General features: G+C 42.5%; 1 long non-coding RNA gene across 1 annotated transcript in view; it reads left to right on the top strand.

Moving 5' to 3' along the window:
* Nucleotides 1-11,927, top strand: part of LOC134736347 (uncharacterized) — a 77,341-nt gene extending 65,414 nt beyond the window's left edge. Inside the window, exons 4-5 of the long non-coding RNA XR_010120307.1 lie at nt 7,639-7,711; nt 10,404-11,927. This is a non-coding gene — a long non-coding RNA (uncharacterized lncRNA). The remainder of the gene's footprint in view (nt 1-7,638; nt 7,712-10,403) is intronic.
* Nucleotides 11,928-15,062: the final 3,135 nt, after the last annotated feature.

The following is a 15,062-nucleotide window of genomic DNA, read 5'->3' as shown; positions in this document are numbered from 1 at the left end:
TAGACTTGACACATCATCATGAGTGACATGGTTGTCCACTCTCAGGTGGCTTCCATTCAATTTTGATGTCTGTCATCCATGTCTCTTAATTTTTCTTTCATTCTTTTATCTTTTACCTTTTACCCTTCAAGGCCACTGCTTGGTTCTTTGTATCCACTTTGCTCTTTAATTTATTCTGGCGAATGCATTCCTGCAACTATGATATTTTTCATGCCCTGTGTCACCAGTTGATCTCCTTTCTGTAACTTTTTCTTCTTGCCTCATGTTTTCAATATCTGTCTTTATCTCTTTGAGGATAGTTCTTGGCTTATTTTTAAGTCTTAGTCTGCCTGGGGTATTGATTTTTCATCTTCTAATATAGATTGTCCCATTTAATGTTTTTTTTTTTCCTAATGCCCATGCTCCCCAGTGTCTCATTAATTTTTCTTAGGAGTTTAAAGTCTCAAGCAGCCACCTTGGTTTGTCAAGGGTACCATGACCTGGGATCTCCTAGACTTACTCTTTTATATTAAATGAATGATAAACAGATACTTACATGAATAAAATACATGAATTAACTTTTAAAAAGCAATAAAATAAGGTCAAGGAAGTGTCGATGATGATTTGGGAGGTGGGGGCAATCCCTGCACAGAGTTCAAATCTGTATCAATTTGTACTCTGCTTATCTGAGTACAAATTCATACAGACTTTCTGTGGGAAAATTTGGCCATATGTACTAAAAACTTTAAAGATGCACCTACTCTTTGATTAAAAATGTCTTCTTTGGCTAGGAGTAGTGCCTCCCATCTGTAATCCCAGCACTTTGGGAGGCCAAGGTGGGAGGATCACTTGAGCCCAGGAGTTCAAGACCAGCCTGGGCAACATAGGGAGATTCCCCATCTCTATAAATAATTTAAAAATTAGGTCAGGTGCAGTGGCTCACGCCTGTAATCCCACAACTTTGGGAGGCCGAGGCAGGTGGATCACCTGAGGTCAGAAGTTCGAGACCAGCCTGGTCAACATGGTGAAACCCTGTTTCTACTAAAAATACAAAAATTAGCCAGACTTAGTGGCGGATGCCTGTAATCCCAGCTACTTGGGAGCTGAGGCAGGAGAATCATTTGAACCTGGGAGGCGGAGGTTGCAGTGAGCCGAGATCACGCCATTGCAGTCCAGCTGAGCAACAAGAAACTCTGTTCAAAAAAAAAATTGCTAGGCGTGGTGGCATGCATCTGTGGTTGCAGATACTCAGGAGGCTGAGGTGGGAGGATCACTTGAGCCTGGGAGGTTGAGGCTGCAGTGAGCTGTGTTGGCGCCACTGAACTCCAGCCTGGGTGGCAGAGTGAGACTCTGTCTGAAAAAAAAAAAAGTCTGCTTCAAGAGTTCACATTAAAAAAGTAATTAGTCCAGTGTGTGAATGTGTGCAGGTAAGGGTATTCATTGTAGTATTAGTTTTCATAGAGAAAGATTGCTCAAATGAATTTCAGAATGGAATAGAGGAATCTGATTCATTGATTTTTCAATGAGCTCCCTCTCCTCTGTGTGTCCTTGGCCATTAAATATATATATATATGGTGGCTTTGAGAATGGAGGAGGTCTTTCTCTCTGAACTTGAGCTCCCTTGTAGTTTCAAATCAAAACTTATCCCAGGTTCAAAAGTTCCAAATCTGTGATTCTGTGACCCTCTGAGGTCTATGACTCAGCTTCTAGGACTCTGTGAAGTAGGCACAGGATACGTCTTCACTTTATTAACGAAGTTTTGAAAATCATAAAATGAAACAAAACCAAAAACTTGCTTTCATCTCAGCTACATGAAGAAAATTAATATCTGGTGCATTGAAATATTTTGTCTATATCCTTTCTCTTAGAGAGGGCCTCATAGCGCTAATGTCAATCTCAAAGGGGTCCGTGATTCAAAAACATCAGGAATTAATGCCATAGACCATCATGGCATGTCTAGTACTTACTGAATTCGTATATTACCAATTTAGCTATCTCTAGTGGAGACCCTTCAGGGCAATGTTAACATACCTTTTGATGTGGAAAATTAAAAGTATCTCTCAACAAATTGCTGTGTTTGATCAGATTCGTTTACATTTTTCCTAATTGTATTCCTGTCATATTTTTTCTCTCTGTCTGGATTTGTCACTCAAAGTTTTAAGAAAGCACTTACTTTCTCCCTTTCTTTCAAATGTGAGATGATTGGTAGATTTTATATCCATAGTTGTATGATCTGGGCACCCTAGGGTTGAGGTGAATTCTGAGCCTAAGATTTATTTACATCTTTTCCGGTTTTCCACCTGCACTATATCCAAGCAAACCTTTCAGTTTCCCATATTTAATATACCTAGTGATTAAGACATTTTCAAATAAGTTGATATAAATACCCCTTTTGTTCCAACAACTCGAAAGTCACTCATTTTTGCCAGTAATCAATATTTCTAATCCGATGAGTCCATATATGCATTTAGAGTTCTCTTAGGTATTCTTTTTCTTTCTTTCTTTCTTTTTTTTTTTTTTGAAATGGAGTCTTGCTCTGTCGCCCAAGCTGGAGTGCAGTGCCATGAGCTCTGTTCAGTGCAACCTCCACCTCCTGGGTTCAAGGGATTCTCCTGCCTTGGCATCCGAAGTAGCTGGGATTACAGGCATGCGCCACCACACCCAGCTAATTTTTGTACTTTTAGTAGAGACGGAGTTTCACCATGTTGGCCAGGCTGCTTTTGAACTCCTGACCTCAAGTGATCTGCCCACCTGGGCCTCCCAAAGTGCTGAGATTACAGGTGTGAGCCACCATGTCCAGTCTCCCTTAGGTATTCTTGAAATACAACATAGCCAAGCTGTGTTTACTCAAACCTCTTTATTTTTCTTGTTGCTTCCTTTCCATTTAACATTTCTCCACAGAATCAAAGGGCAGTAGCTAGAGAGGTACGAATGAAGCAGTGTAAGTACTTGAAGATCTGATGAATCATGAAAAGACTAAAAGATCAGATTGTGCCTCCCTTGTCTGGAATTCATTCCAAGCTTGTGCATTATAGGAACACATCTTTTCCACTCATTGCTTTTCCACCTGTGGAGATCTTATTGTCTACTTGACATACATATTTTAGTTTATCTTTGAGAATGCATCTCATTTCTTCAAAATCAGATTTACATTTTACTTAAAGAGCCTAAAGAAGAATTCAATTTAATTTGGAAAATAATAATTGAAACACGTTTGATGGGATCACTTCAGTAATGGGGCTGGATACTTGTAGGACTATATTCCCAGGCTTAAGTTGGAATCTTCAATTAACTTACAGTTAGTTCTTGCAGTCATTATATGAAAAAGATACTTGCACACAAATGTTTCTAGCAGCACAATTCACAATTGCAAAAATGTAGAACCAGCCCAAAAGCCCATCAGTCAACGAGTGGTAAAGAAACTGTGATACACACACACACACACACACACACACACACACACACACACACACACAGTGCAATGCTACTCAGCCATAAAAAGGAATGAATTAATGGCATTCGCAGCAACCTGGATGGAATTAGAGACTGCCATTCAAAGTGAAGTAACTCAGGAATGGAAAACCAAACATCATTATGTCCTCACTCATAAGCAGGGGCTAAGCTATGAAGATGCAAAGGCATAAGAATGAGACAATGGGCTTTGGGAACTCAGGAAGAAATGGTGGGAAGGGGGTAAGGGATAAAAGTCTACAAATCGGGTTCAGTGTATGCTGCTCGGGTGATGGGTGCACCAAAATCTCACAAATTACCACTAAAGGACTTACTCGTGTAACCAAATACCATCTGTTCCCCAAAAACCTATGAAAATAAAAAATAAAAAACAAAAAACCTTACAGTTAGTTCTTGGAAGTAATCTAGTTACTGAAAGGCAGGATATTATCCCTGTTAATTGCCTTGAAATAATGATGACTGTGATCTTACTGAGTTTTATAGGTGAGAGGACAATTATTTTCAAATTTTTAATGTCTCTCTATATGTCTGATGGTGGGTGGAGAGAATGGAAGAATTTGTGGGGAGTAAATGTCTTGTCAATAAAGTGACTAAACCCTTTCACTGCATGTTTAGTAGATGCCTATTAACAAGACATTGGCCCTTCCTTAGGGACTAATTACTCTCGTTCTCTTCATCCCCTTTTGTGTCCTCATCACAAGAAGCCCCAGACTCCCAGACCACCCCTCACCACACAGACTCTTACTCCCATAAGGCTTTGTGCACGCTCCAGCCCCATCCATCTTCTACTCCTGAAGCCTTTCCACTGGGCGGTCTTCACCTCAATTCCCTACATCCCCAGTCTCTTTTCTGAAAATGCACCTCTTCTTGCATTAATTGAAACCTGGCTTTTCCTCAGCACTCTGCTTCTCTGAAATCTATCCAGCTGGTTGCTGGCTAGTTTTCACTCTCACAGACCTGGAACTACCAGGTTTGAAAGTAGGGTTACTCTCCTGGGCCCCTTCTGTTTCTAATTCCATCCTCCTCCTCTCCAATTCCCTGCAGACCCCTGTCTTTGAATGCTGTTGGACCATGCAACCCACTGCCCTTCCTTTCTGCAGGCATCCATAGGCACTTTCAGATACTTACTCACTTTTTGTTGATTTTAACGTCTGGTTCATTGTCATCCCAACACGAATCCTGCTTTATTCTTCGTGATTTCAATAGCCACACGACTGGCTCTTCAGAAACCTACACTGAGGTTGTAGCTATGTGAGGTCTCAGCCTTACGGGGAAGAGTCTCTGTTGGGTAGGCATGGAGCTTGGTCTCCTTTCTCCCAGGAAGCCATGAAACCAAAGCTCAGATTCACAAAGTTTGGCAAATAAACTCAAGGTGAAAACTGGCTTAGTGCTAGGCTTATTTCTCTGGATTTCTGCCTTCATGAAGCTCCTGACCTGGAGTATTTTTTATTTATTGCCAGATCATTGATGTTTTTAAGAACATGTCTAGTCCACAATATTACTTAAAAGGTTTCATTATATCTGTGATGATTTTTTTTAAATTGGCAAAATGTTTTATTATTTCATAACATGGGTTCACATTGATGATACAAACATTTTTCAAAAGACATATTTTTTTTTGAGACAGAGTTTCACTCTTGTTGCCCAGGCTGGAGTGCAATGGCACGATCTTGGCTCACCGCAACCTCCGCCTCCTGGGTTCAAGTGATTCTCCTACCTCAGCCTCCTGAGTAGCTGGGATTACAGGCGCCCACCACCACGCCCAGCTAATTTTTGTATTTTTAGTAGAGACAGGGTTTCGCTATGTTGGCCAGGCTTGTCTCAAACTCCTGACCTTGGGTGATCCGCTCAAGCTCAGCCTAAAAAAGAGCTAGGATTACAGGTGTGAGCCACCAGGCCTGGCCTTCTTGCCCTACTCTTTCAGGAGCTAGGCTGTGATTCTTGGAATGCAGAGGGAGTCTATTAAGTCTATTATCTATTTTATGTACCTATTCTTTAACATGGGAAGTTCGTGTATATGTTCTTAGGCAGCATGTGTCTCCCTGCACTCCTGAAGCAAATTATGTGTTATTTACACTCAGAAAGAAATAATAACTGAGGCTTTTGTTGCTTTATTCTCTTCCCTGTTCTGTTTTTCCCTCAGTCGAGCACAGAGAGGACAAGATAATTACGGTTTCTGTGCCAGACAGCAGTTGAAGGAACATGGTCCCTTCTTGGGGGGGTCTTGGCTGCCAGGATCCTTGTGTGTTTCCCCTTAGAGGAGATCCAGGGAGAGCTGGGCGAGGTGGTTCACGCCAGTAACCCCAGCACTTTGAGAGGCGGCAGATCGCTTGAGCCCAAGACTTGAGACTAGCCTGGCCAACATGGTGAAACCCTGTCTCTACTACAATTAAAAAAAAAAAAAAAAAGCTGGACGTGGTGGCACACGCCTGTAGTCCCAACTACTCAGGAGGCTGGGGCACAAAAATTGCTTGAGCCCGGAAGATGGAGGTTGCAGTGAGCTGAGATCACAACACTGCACTCCAGTCTGGGCAACAGAGTGAGAAAAATAAAAAAAAATATTTTAAAAAGGGAGAGCCAGGGAAAGCAGCCTCCTCTGGTCTGTGAGGAGATGAATGAAGGCTGAACGCGCTTCCTCTTGGGCACTGGCTGCAGGGTGCCGGGCGTGGGAGACACAGCCTGGCTGATTCTGTTCCACACATGCTGAGGCCTTCCATGTCCCGACTGAGTCATCTGTTTGCACAGAGGCAGCTACAGTGGCGTTTGTCGCTCTGTCAACCTAGGGTCCTCTGTCTCAGGTGGCTGCTGCTCTCCAGCTAATGGGTGATTATCTGGTCTGCCCCTTGTGGAGCCCTGTCTAAATGGGATCCAATAAAGTCCTTATAAATGAGTTTACTAGCATAAAACCTGCTCCCAATGTGCTCAAACCCATGACTCTTTCTGCAGAAGCACATTGACTCAGTTGATATTTTATTTAAACGAAGCCAAACAAAACCCCTTAGTTTCTGTTAGGAGCTACCCAGGGCAGTGAACAATCACACTCACAGTGAATCTGTAGATCCGGTTGACTCACCAGCAACAACTCCATTAGAGGAGGCGATTCTAAGACCATAGAGAGGAAGAGAGATTGCAGGACAGAGGAGGGGAAGGAAGGGCAGTTTGCCAGGGCCAAGGCCCTTCCAGATCTTTTCCATTAAATTCCTACAACCCTCTCCCATAAGTATCACTAAGCCAATTTTACTGGTGAGGAAAAGGCACTCAGAATTCATAAAGTGAAGGGACAATATATTATTGGGAAGTAGGGAATTTCGCCATAGGTCTAAGGAGTATTGAGAGGGTTTCTGGAATTTTGGAGTAGCTGCCTTAGATTGAGGGTGAAGGTAAGACAGAAAAATCAGTCCATGACTCTGCCATCCTTCAATGCTCTTATGGAATATTGCTGTAAAGACGAGATTAATGGTGCCAATGGGTGGGGGTCCTTCATGCATTGAGTTTACTCATAGACTAAGTAATCTCATCATAATTTATGATAGGTCATTATGAATGAAACAGATAATCACTCAATGTGAGAATTTAATTCCCTACCCATGCCTAACTAACTATGGTTCATTCTCAATATATATTTTACCTAGAATTCCATCATCCTTTTAAAAATGTAAAGTGAGAGGATGCTTTGTCTTTGCAGCTTTAACAAGCCCATACACACACACACACACACACACACACAAATTGAAACACCTCTTTCTCTACATCTTGGCTGCTAAGTAATAATTGGAACATCTGCTCGTTCCTGAAAATAAACTAGCCCGGCCCAGCCAGCCGTGGAGACGCAAAATGAGAAATGTTTTTTCCCACTAGACTACGTCTCCCTGGTACAGAGGGGTTGTGAACAATTTAAATGAAAGTGAATAGTAAAGAAAATCCCTATCCTTTACTATCGTAGTCTCTGCAATCTTAAAAGAGACAAACTGTACAGGAAATAAAGAGAAGGCAAAAGACAGGGCAGCAAGATTTCCTTTTGACTAAAATCTGAATTGAAAGAGACTCTGATTCTCTCTTATTTTTTTCACGTTTGTATAATTGAATTTTCTTGGAATTTACGAAGTTAGTGTGTTTAAATAAATTGAAATCCCTCTTGAAAGTGATTTTCTTGCCAACTATAATAAGCTTTTAATTACTTTTCCACAGCCTAGAAGCCTCTCTTCTGATACTTTGACGGGGAACACAAACTTTTTTTCCAAAAGCGAAGACAAGATTGCAGGTAAAGAAGTGGCTGTTCAGCCCCCAGGAGTTCATAGTTTATTCGTGTTTATCCTGCACAAGCTACAAAGCAAGGGCTAACTCGGAAGCGGGGCTGACCTCAACTCAGAACTTTTTATGCTCCTTTGCTACGTGTGTGTGTGTGTGTGTGTGTGTGTGTGTGTGTTATTGAAAACTCCTGAATGGCTTTGGGGAGAATAAGTCACTTTTCCTTCTTACAGTGTGTCCTCAGTTGTTTTATTCAGCTAGGGCTAGTTTAACAGAACAACATAGACTGGAGGGCTTATAAAAGACAGGAATTTCTTTCTTTTTAAAAAAATTATTATTGTTTTTTTTAGAGTCTGCTTCTGTTGCTCAGGCTGGAGTGCAGTGGCACATGAGCATAGTTTACTTCAACCTCAAACCCCAGGCCTAAAGTGGTCCTCGCACCTCGGCCTCCTGAGTATCTGGGACTACAGATGTGCCCTCCCATACCTGGCTAATTTTTTCTAGAGATAGGATCTTGCTATGCTGCCCAGGCTTGTCCTGAACTCTGGATCTCAAGCGATCCTCCCACCTTGGCCTCCCAAAGTACTGGGATTACAGGCATGAGCCACTGAGCCTAGTCCAGAAGTTTATTTCTTATGGTTCTGGAGGCTGGAGGTATGAGATCAGGGTGGCAGCACCGCTGTATTCTACTTAATGCCCACTTTTAGGTTGGAGACTTCTCGTGGCATCCTTATATAGCAGAAGGGGTGAGGGAGCTTTCTGGGGCCTCTTTCATAAGGGCACTAATCTCCTTCATGGGGCTCCACCCTCATGACCTAATCACCTCCCAAAGGCTCCAGCTCCAAATACCATCCCACTGGGGATAGGTTTCCACATATGAAATTTGGGGGGACACAAACAATGGTGAGTTGGCACCAATGACTACTTCTCATTGTGTAAATAGAAGCCAGTAACCATTAGGCAAATGACCATGTTAGCAATTCCTATGAAGCCAGAACTTCTGTTCCATACCATTTTGCTCTAACTCTTTGATGCATGCCTGTCTGAGGCAAGAATGCACCTGGGGAATGAGTAGCAGGTTATCATTCCAACTAAAATAACTGATTTCCTCTTGCTCTTCCTTCTTTCCCCAACTCTCCTGCCCAGCCCTCTGGGTCTCTGTCCAGTCACTAATAAAGCTAGGACTAAGGATGTGATGGGGGCTGCCTCTGTCACCTGCCTGTTTTCCTCAGGGATGCCTCATAAGTGGCTTTCTACAGGGTGACACTGCTGTTCATGATCCTTTATGTGTGAATTCATGATCTTCTCTGGGTGAGTTTAGGTAGCATGAAGGGCCTGCCTCTAAGCCCAGTCCTTTCAGGTGACACCACCAAATAAAGATAAGATTAACACATGTTGCAGTCACTCTGTTCCAGGCATCAGATTTTTTTCTCATTTGAATCTTCACCATCACCCTGTGAAGTAAGTGTTATTTTTGTCCCTGTTTTACAGATGACAGAACCGAGGTTCAGAGAGCTTAAGTGCTTTGCCCAGGGCCACAAAGCTAATAAATGGCAGAGCCAGCATCTGAGGCCAGGCAGTCTGACACCAGCTGCTGCTCCAGCAGTCTGCGCATGAGAGGAATGAAAACGTGAGAGCGCAGACCTGACCTCTCCCGGCAGGAATCTAGGTTTCCAAGATGCTGCAAACCCAGGCCTTTGGGATACCTCCTCCCGTGAAATCACAGCACTCCTAACATTTTTTTTCTTTTTCTTTTCTTTTTTTTTTTTTTTTTTGAGACAGGGTCTCACTCTGTCCCCCAGGCTGGAGTGCAATGGTACAGTCTCAGCTTACTGCAACCTCCATCTCCCAGGGTTAAGCAATCTTCCCATCTCTCTTGAGTAGCTGGGACTACAGAGGTGTGTCACCAAGCCTTGCTAATTTTTGTATACTTTTGGTAGAGACGGGGTTTCGCCATGTTTCCTAGGCTGGTCTCAAATTCCTGGGCTCAAGTGATCCTCCCCCCTTGGCCTCCCAAAGTGCTGGGATTACAGGCATGAGCCACCACACCCGGCCACTCCTAATATTTACTGAGTCAGATTTGTATTTGCTTCGCTGTGGATATCCCTGGGAAGGAAGTTAATAGAACTCAATGCTTCAGCAGGCATTAGGACAAGAAGAAAATTTTCTTCCTAAGAACCCTTGTCTTTCAGAATTAACACCTGTAATTTGTTGTTTTATTCAAATGCTGTTTGGGTTACCATGGTAATTGGAATCCCTTTACTATTATTACACATGAAAAAAATATCAGGCAAGGATGATGGGAGTAGGGGCATCTCTAAAAATCCCATATACATTGGAATATTAATATTGTTTCTACAATGAAAACAAATCTCTTTCATTATTTAGTCTTAAAATACTCACATATGCATCTCACGTAGATATTTGGTAATTGCAGTTCATCAAAGGCCACGAGAAAATAAACTCTAATATCCTTTTGGGATGAAGAAGATAAAACTTCAATAACAGCTTTGTTGCCCTCTCTTCATACTCATCTCCCTCCCCATCCTCTACTGCTGACTTCCCCTGGGAATTTACAGGGACAGCCAATATTTAAAAAGCACAGAGTTTAGAAAGTCATTTCAAATCAGAGCTTTCTTTGCATAAACAAGGCAGATGTTAAACCAGGTGCTTTCCCTAAATGGACGTTTTGATCTGTGTTGCAGAGAATTGTTGCTTTCCACGCAGCAGCAGATGTTGTCAAATGTGTGAATTTGTTTGAATCATGGACCAGGAAACAAACGTGAAGTAGAAGAATTGCCACTCCCCTCATTGAAGCAGGGAGCCATCTACATCATGACGCAGCCCCAGAACTCACTCCGATCTGAACTAAACAGAGTGAGGCAAAGACATTTTGGTATTTTATAGTCACAGCGTCTCATCCATCTATTGAAGACTAATTTTGAAGTTTTTTGTTTCTTTGAAACATCATGAAAGATCCTAGGTTCTGATATCATTAAATGGCTACCTGGGGAGGAAAAAGATGCAAATCTCATGATTTTGCATTGCCAGAGTGAAGCCAAAGATAGCACCAGCCTGTATAAATTGCAGTAAAATGCACACAGATAGGAGGATTCCAACACTGAGAGGTGTTGGGATGTGTGTGAATTTGAAAATGAAAACACAGTTGGCAGATCCTTAGCTTCTAGTAGCACATAGATTACACCGCAATCCACAGTCTTTCAAAGCTTTCAATTTGACTTGTTAATATTCAAGTCAATTTGAATAACATTTATTAAGGGCTAATTACCCTGAAATGGCGTGGGGAGAATCTGCAAGGTTTGATGAAATTGGTGGTTCTCAGATTTACAGTTTATATACCACTATAATTTTTAAGATGCAGGGGTTTAAATGAAGTTTCTGACTCTTTTGTCAAGTAAGATGTCATCACTATATTATCTTTTAAATGAAAGGATAACTTATGAACAACAACAATTAAAAAATATAATGAGGACATAATCTGAGATGAGACTGTCCTTGAAACTGAATAGCTTTAGCTTTGCAAAAACACTTCTTGGTTGTCCTGGGCTTCTCGTTTGGCCACAGATTGGACCCCTCTTCACTCTGCCTGGGTCCAAAGCCCAGGTTCTGGGAAACTCTACATTAGATGACCTTTCAGGGTGTAAATGAAAAATAAAATTCTAAGCCCCCCAACCATCTGAATAGACTCCTGCCTCTCAGCAAAGGACATTCCAAACTTAACCTGAAAAACTAGTTTGGGCCATGATGGGAAGGGAGGGTGGGACATGCCTCATTAAGCCTTCTTCCCATTTGGAATTACTGATAGATCAGACTCTTTGAGTCTGATAAGAAACATTTACAATCTAGTCTCTCTCTGAAGCCTGTTACCTGGAGGCTTCACCTACATGATAAACCTTGGTCTCCACAAACACTTGTCTTAACCCAGACATTCCTAAGTCTTTAGTCAATAACTTAACTCATTCAACCAACTCCCAGTCAGAAAATCTCTGAATCTAACTATGGCTACTTGCTTCCAGTTGTCCCACCTTTCTGAACTGAACCATTGTGCATCTTAAGTGTATTGATTGATATCTTACATTTCCCTAAAATGTATAAAACCAAGTTATGGCCTGACCACCTTGGACACATGTTCTCAGAATCTTCTCAGGGTTGTATCTTGGGCCATTGGTCACTTGTATTAGGCTCAGAATAAATCTCTTCAAATATTTTACAGAGTTTGACTCTTTTAGTCGACAAGAGTATTTCCAGCTGTCTAAGTCTGTGACTGGAAGGCATGTCTCTGCCCTCAAAGAAAAATGGGAAGACCGGACTTACGGATGGCAAACTGCTGGAGAACAATTCTAGGCAATACAGATGCCAGGAGTGACAGGATTACACAGACTCAATGTTTCAAGCACAGTATGTTTCGTTAAGGTAAGTGAGGAAAGATTTATGGGAAAGGTAAAATGCAGTCAGGTCTCTTAACTAGGTATTTTCTTCTTGGGAGAGGTGTGGCAAATGTGAGCAGCCCTTTTAGACTGGGCTACTGGGAGGGGCCTCAGAGAGCCCAGGGCTGGAAGAAGGCCAGCAGCATCCCTCAGTGGAGGAGAATGCCAGGTCTCAGGTGAATATTTTCATTTAGTTGGTCTTTAGCTTATATCTATCCACCCTGTCTCTCTTCCCCTCTTGTCAAAAATTTTATACTGTCCTTCACACGCAACCATCTGCTCTCCCCATGGCAAAAAACTGTCCATTTGTGGAGCCGTCCGATGGGTTCTTCCTGCCCACTGCACAGAAAAAAAAAAACAACAAACAATTCCCTGAGACCACAGCATTGCAATAAAGAGTTTAATGGACACAAGCCTGGCCACACCATGTGGGAGACAGAGTTATTCCTCAAATCCATCTCCCTGAAAATTCAGAGGCTAGAGTTTTTCAAGGATAGTTTGGAAGGCCAGGGAGTCTGCTTCTAGGTGGGGCCGCAGGATGGCTCAGCAGGGTCAGGGTCAGCGGGTTCTGGTGGAGCCATGGGTTGTCAGAAACGCAAAAACCTGAAAAGACATCTCAAAAGGCCAGTTTCAGGTTCTACAATAGTAATGTTACCCACAATAGTAATCGGAGGAGTTGCAAATCTTAGGACCTCTGGAATAATGGCTGGTGATCCTTTGTGTCTACACCTTAGCAGAATTCAGGGTCCTTTCGTCCTCCTAACCTGGTGGCCTTTCATTAGCTTTACAAAGGCGGTTTAGTTTTGGGGAGGGCTATTATCATTTAAACTATAAACTAAATTTCTCCTAAAGTTTGCTTGGTCCAAGCCCAGGAATGACGAAGGGCAGTTTGGAGATTACAGGCAAGATGAGGGTTGGTTAGATCAAATCTCTTTCGCTGTCATAATTTTCTCACTGTTACAATTTTTGCAAAGGCAGTTTCCTTTGTAGTTACTTTACCATTTAAAAGCAATTTTTATTTTATGTTTTCCTTAGAGATCACTGGTGAAACAACAGCTCAGGGGCTGGAAGAACAGGGAGCTGGATGAAGGGAGGGTGGGCAGGATGGGGAAGGGACATGGGGCTAGTCCCCAGAGCCTGCTCCCCTCCTCAGCTGCTTTGTTCCAGGCCTTTCCTCTCTCCCAAGCCTCTCCATTTCATAGACATAGACGGTGATGCCTGTGAACGCCCCACATCCTCAGTGTGTTTTTATAGCATCACTGTTTAATTTGGGGAAATGAACCCCTCCGGTTCTCTCTAAACATGAGCTCTATTGATCTCTTGGTGTTTGCTCCTGTTTTGTGTCAATAATTGAACTAAATTATAATGTTATTATTGGACCACCAAGTCCATTAAATTATAGTGGGCGTGTGTCCATGTGCACTTTTAACTATATATATGTGTATATATATAATGCATATGTATATACATATATTCATGTATGTGTGTTTTGATAAGCAAGTAAATTAAAAGAGTAAGATGGCTCCGATTGGCCTTGTTAATGGAAAACACATATGAAGCCTCAGACAGAGTTGTCTGAGATGGCAAACACTGAGTTGGACTGAACATTGCCTTGGGTTTAAGTTTAGAGAGAGGTGTGTTCACCTAATTGGAGTAGGCAGCAGTTCTTTTAGCCAGCAAATCTGAGTGATGTTAGCTGACTCCATTGGTAATCTACATTGGACAAGCAGAAGATGGTGCCAAAGATGACATTTCCAGCCTGGACTTGTTAGTGGGTGCCCAGTGACCACTACTGATGGAGAGTTAGTAGTTGGGGAATTCAGAGGAGGGTAAGTATTTAAGGAGGTGACGTGAGCTGACTTACAGAACTCATCATCAGTACAAGCACAAGGTTTGTTGAGCACTTACTGGGTGTCAAGCACCATGCTAAATGCTGTGCATCCATGTTATTGAATCCACACAAAAACATCATGAAGAAGGCTGTGTTACAGGAAAGCGTCCTGATCCAGACCCCAAGAGAAGGCTCTTGGATCTCACACAAGAAAGAATTCAGAGTGAGTCCATAAAGTGAAAGCAAGTTTATTAAGAAAGTAGAGGAATAAAAGAATGGCCACTCCATAGACAGTAGCCTACTTTTATGGTTCTTGATGATATGATAAACAAGGGGTGGATTATTCGTGCCTCCCCTTTTTAGACCATATAGAGTAACTTCCTGACATTGCCATGGCATTTGTAAACTGTCATGGTGCTGGTGGGAGTGTAGCAGTGAGGACGACCAGAGGTCACTCTCATCACCATCTTGGTTTTGGTGGATTTTGGCTGGCCTCTTCACTGCAAACTGTTTTATCAGCAAGGTCTTTATGACCTGTGTCTTGTCTTGACCTCCTCTCTCAACGTGTGACTTAGAATGGCTTAAGCATCTGGGAAAGCAGCCCAGTAGGTCTCAGCCTCATTTTCCCCAGCCTCTACTCAAGATGGAGTTGCTCCGATTCAAACGCCTCTGACAATTGCTGTTGTGAAACTGGGAAACAGAGTCAGGGAAGTCGGGTGATGTGCTCAGGTCTCACAGCTGGTCAGTGTGGGGCTGTGATTAGATCCCCAGTGATCCTACTCCAGAGCCTGTACTCTTAGCACCTACAAGAGATGCTCCCCAAACCATGGAGAAGTGGAAAATTCTTCCTAGGCCAAGGGAATAATGTGAACAAAGGCAGGAATGTGCAGTGTCCTCTTTATCTGGCTATATTCTACTGGTTCTCCTACAATCAATTGAAATTAGCTAGAAATTCAGCCTCCTCTCCTTTTTGTCCTCCTGTATCCCATCTCTGTTTAAAATCGTATCTCTTTACTCCATCCAGAATTTTACCATTAGGGGCAACTGAAGCCTGTTGGGCAACCGGCACCCAACAAGGCACATCA

This window comes from Symphalangus syndactylus, chromosome 4 (assembly GCF_028878055.3).
Source record: "Symphalangus syndactylus isolate Jambi chromosome 4, NHGRI_mSymSyn1-v2.1_pri, whole genome shotgun sequence".
In the NCBI taxonomy this organism is placed as follows: domain Eukaryota; kingdom Metazoa; phylum Chordata; class Mammalia; order Primates; family Hylobatidae; genus Symphalangus; species Symphalangus syndactylus.
The sequence above is the reverse complement of the archived record's forward strand: the minus strand, read 5'-3'. Positions and strand labels throughout refer to the sequence as shown.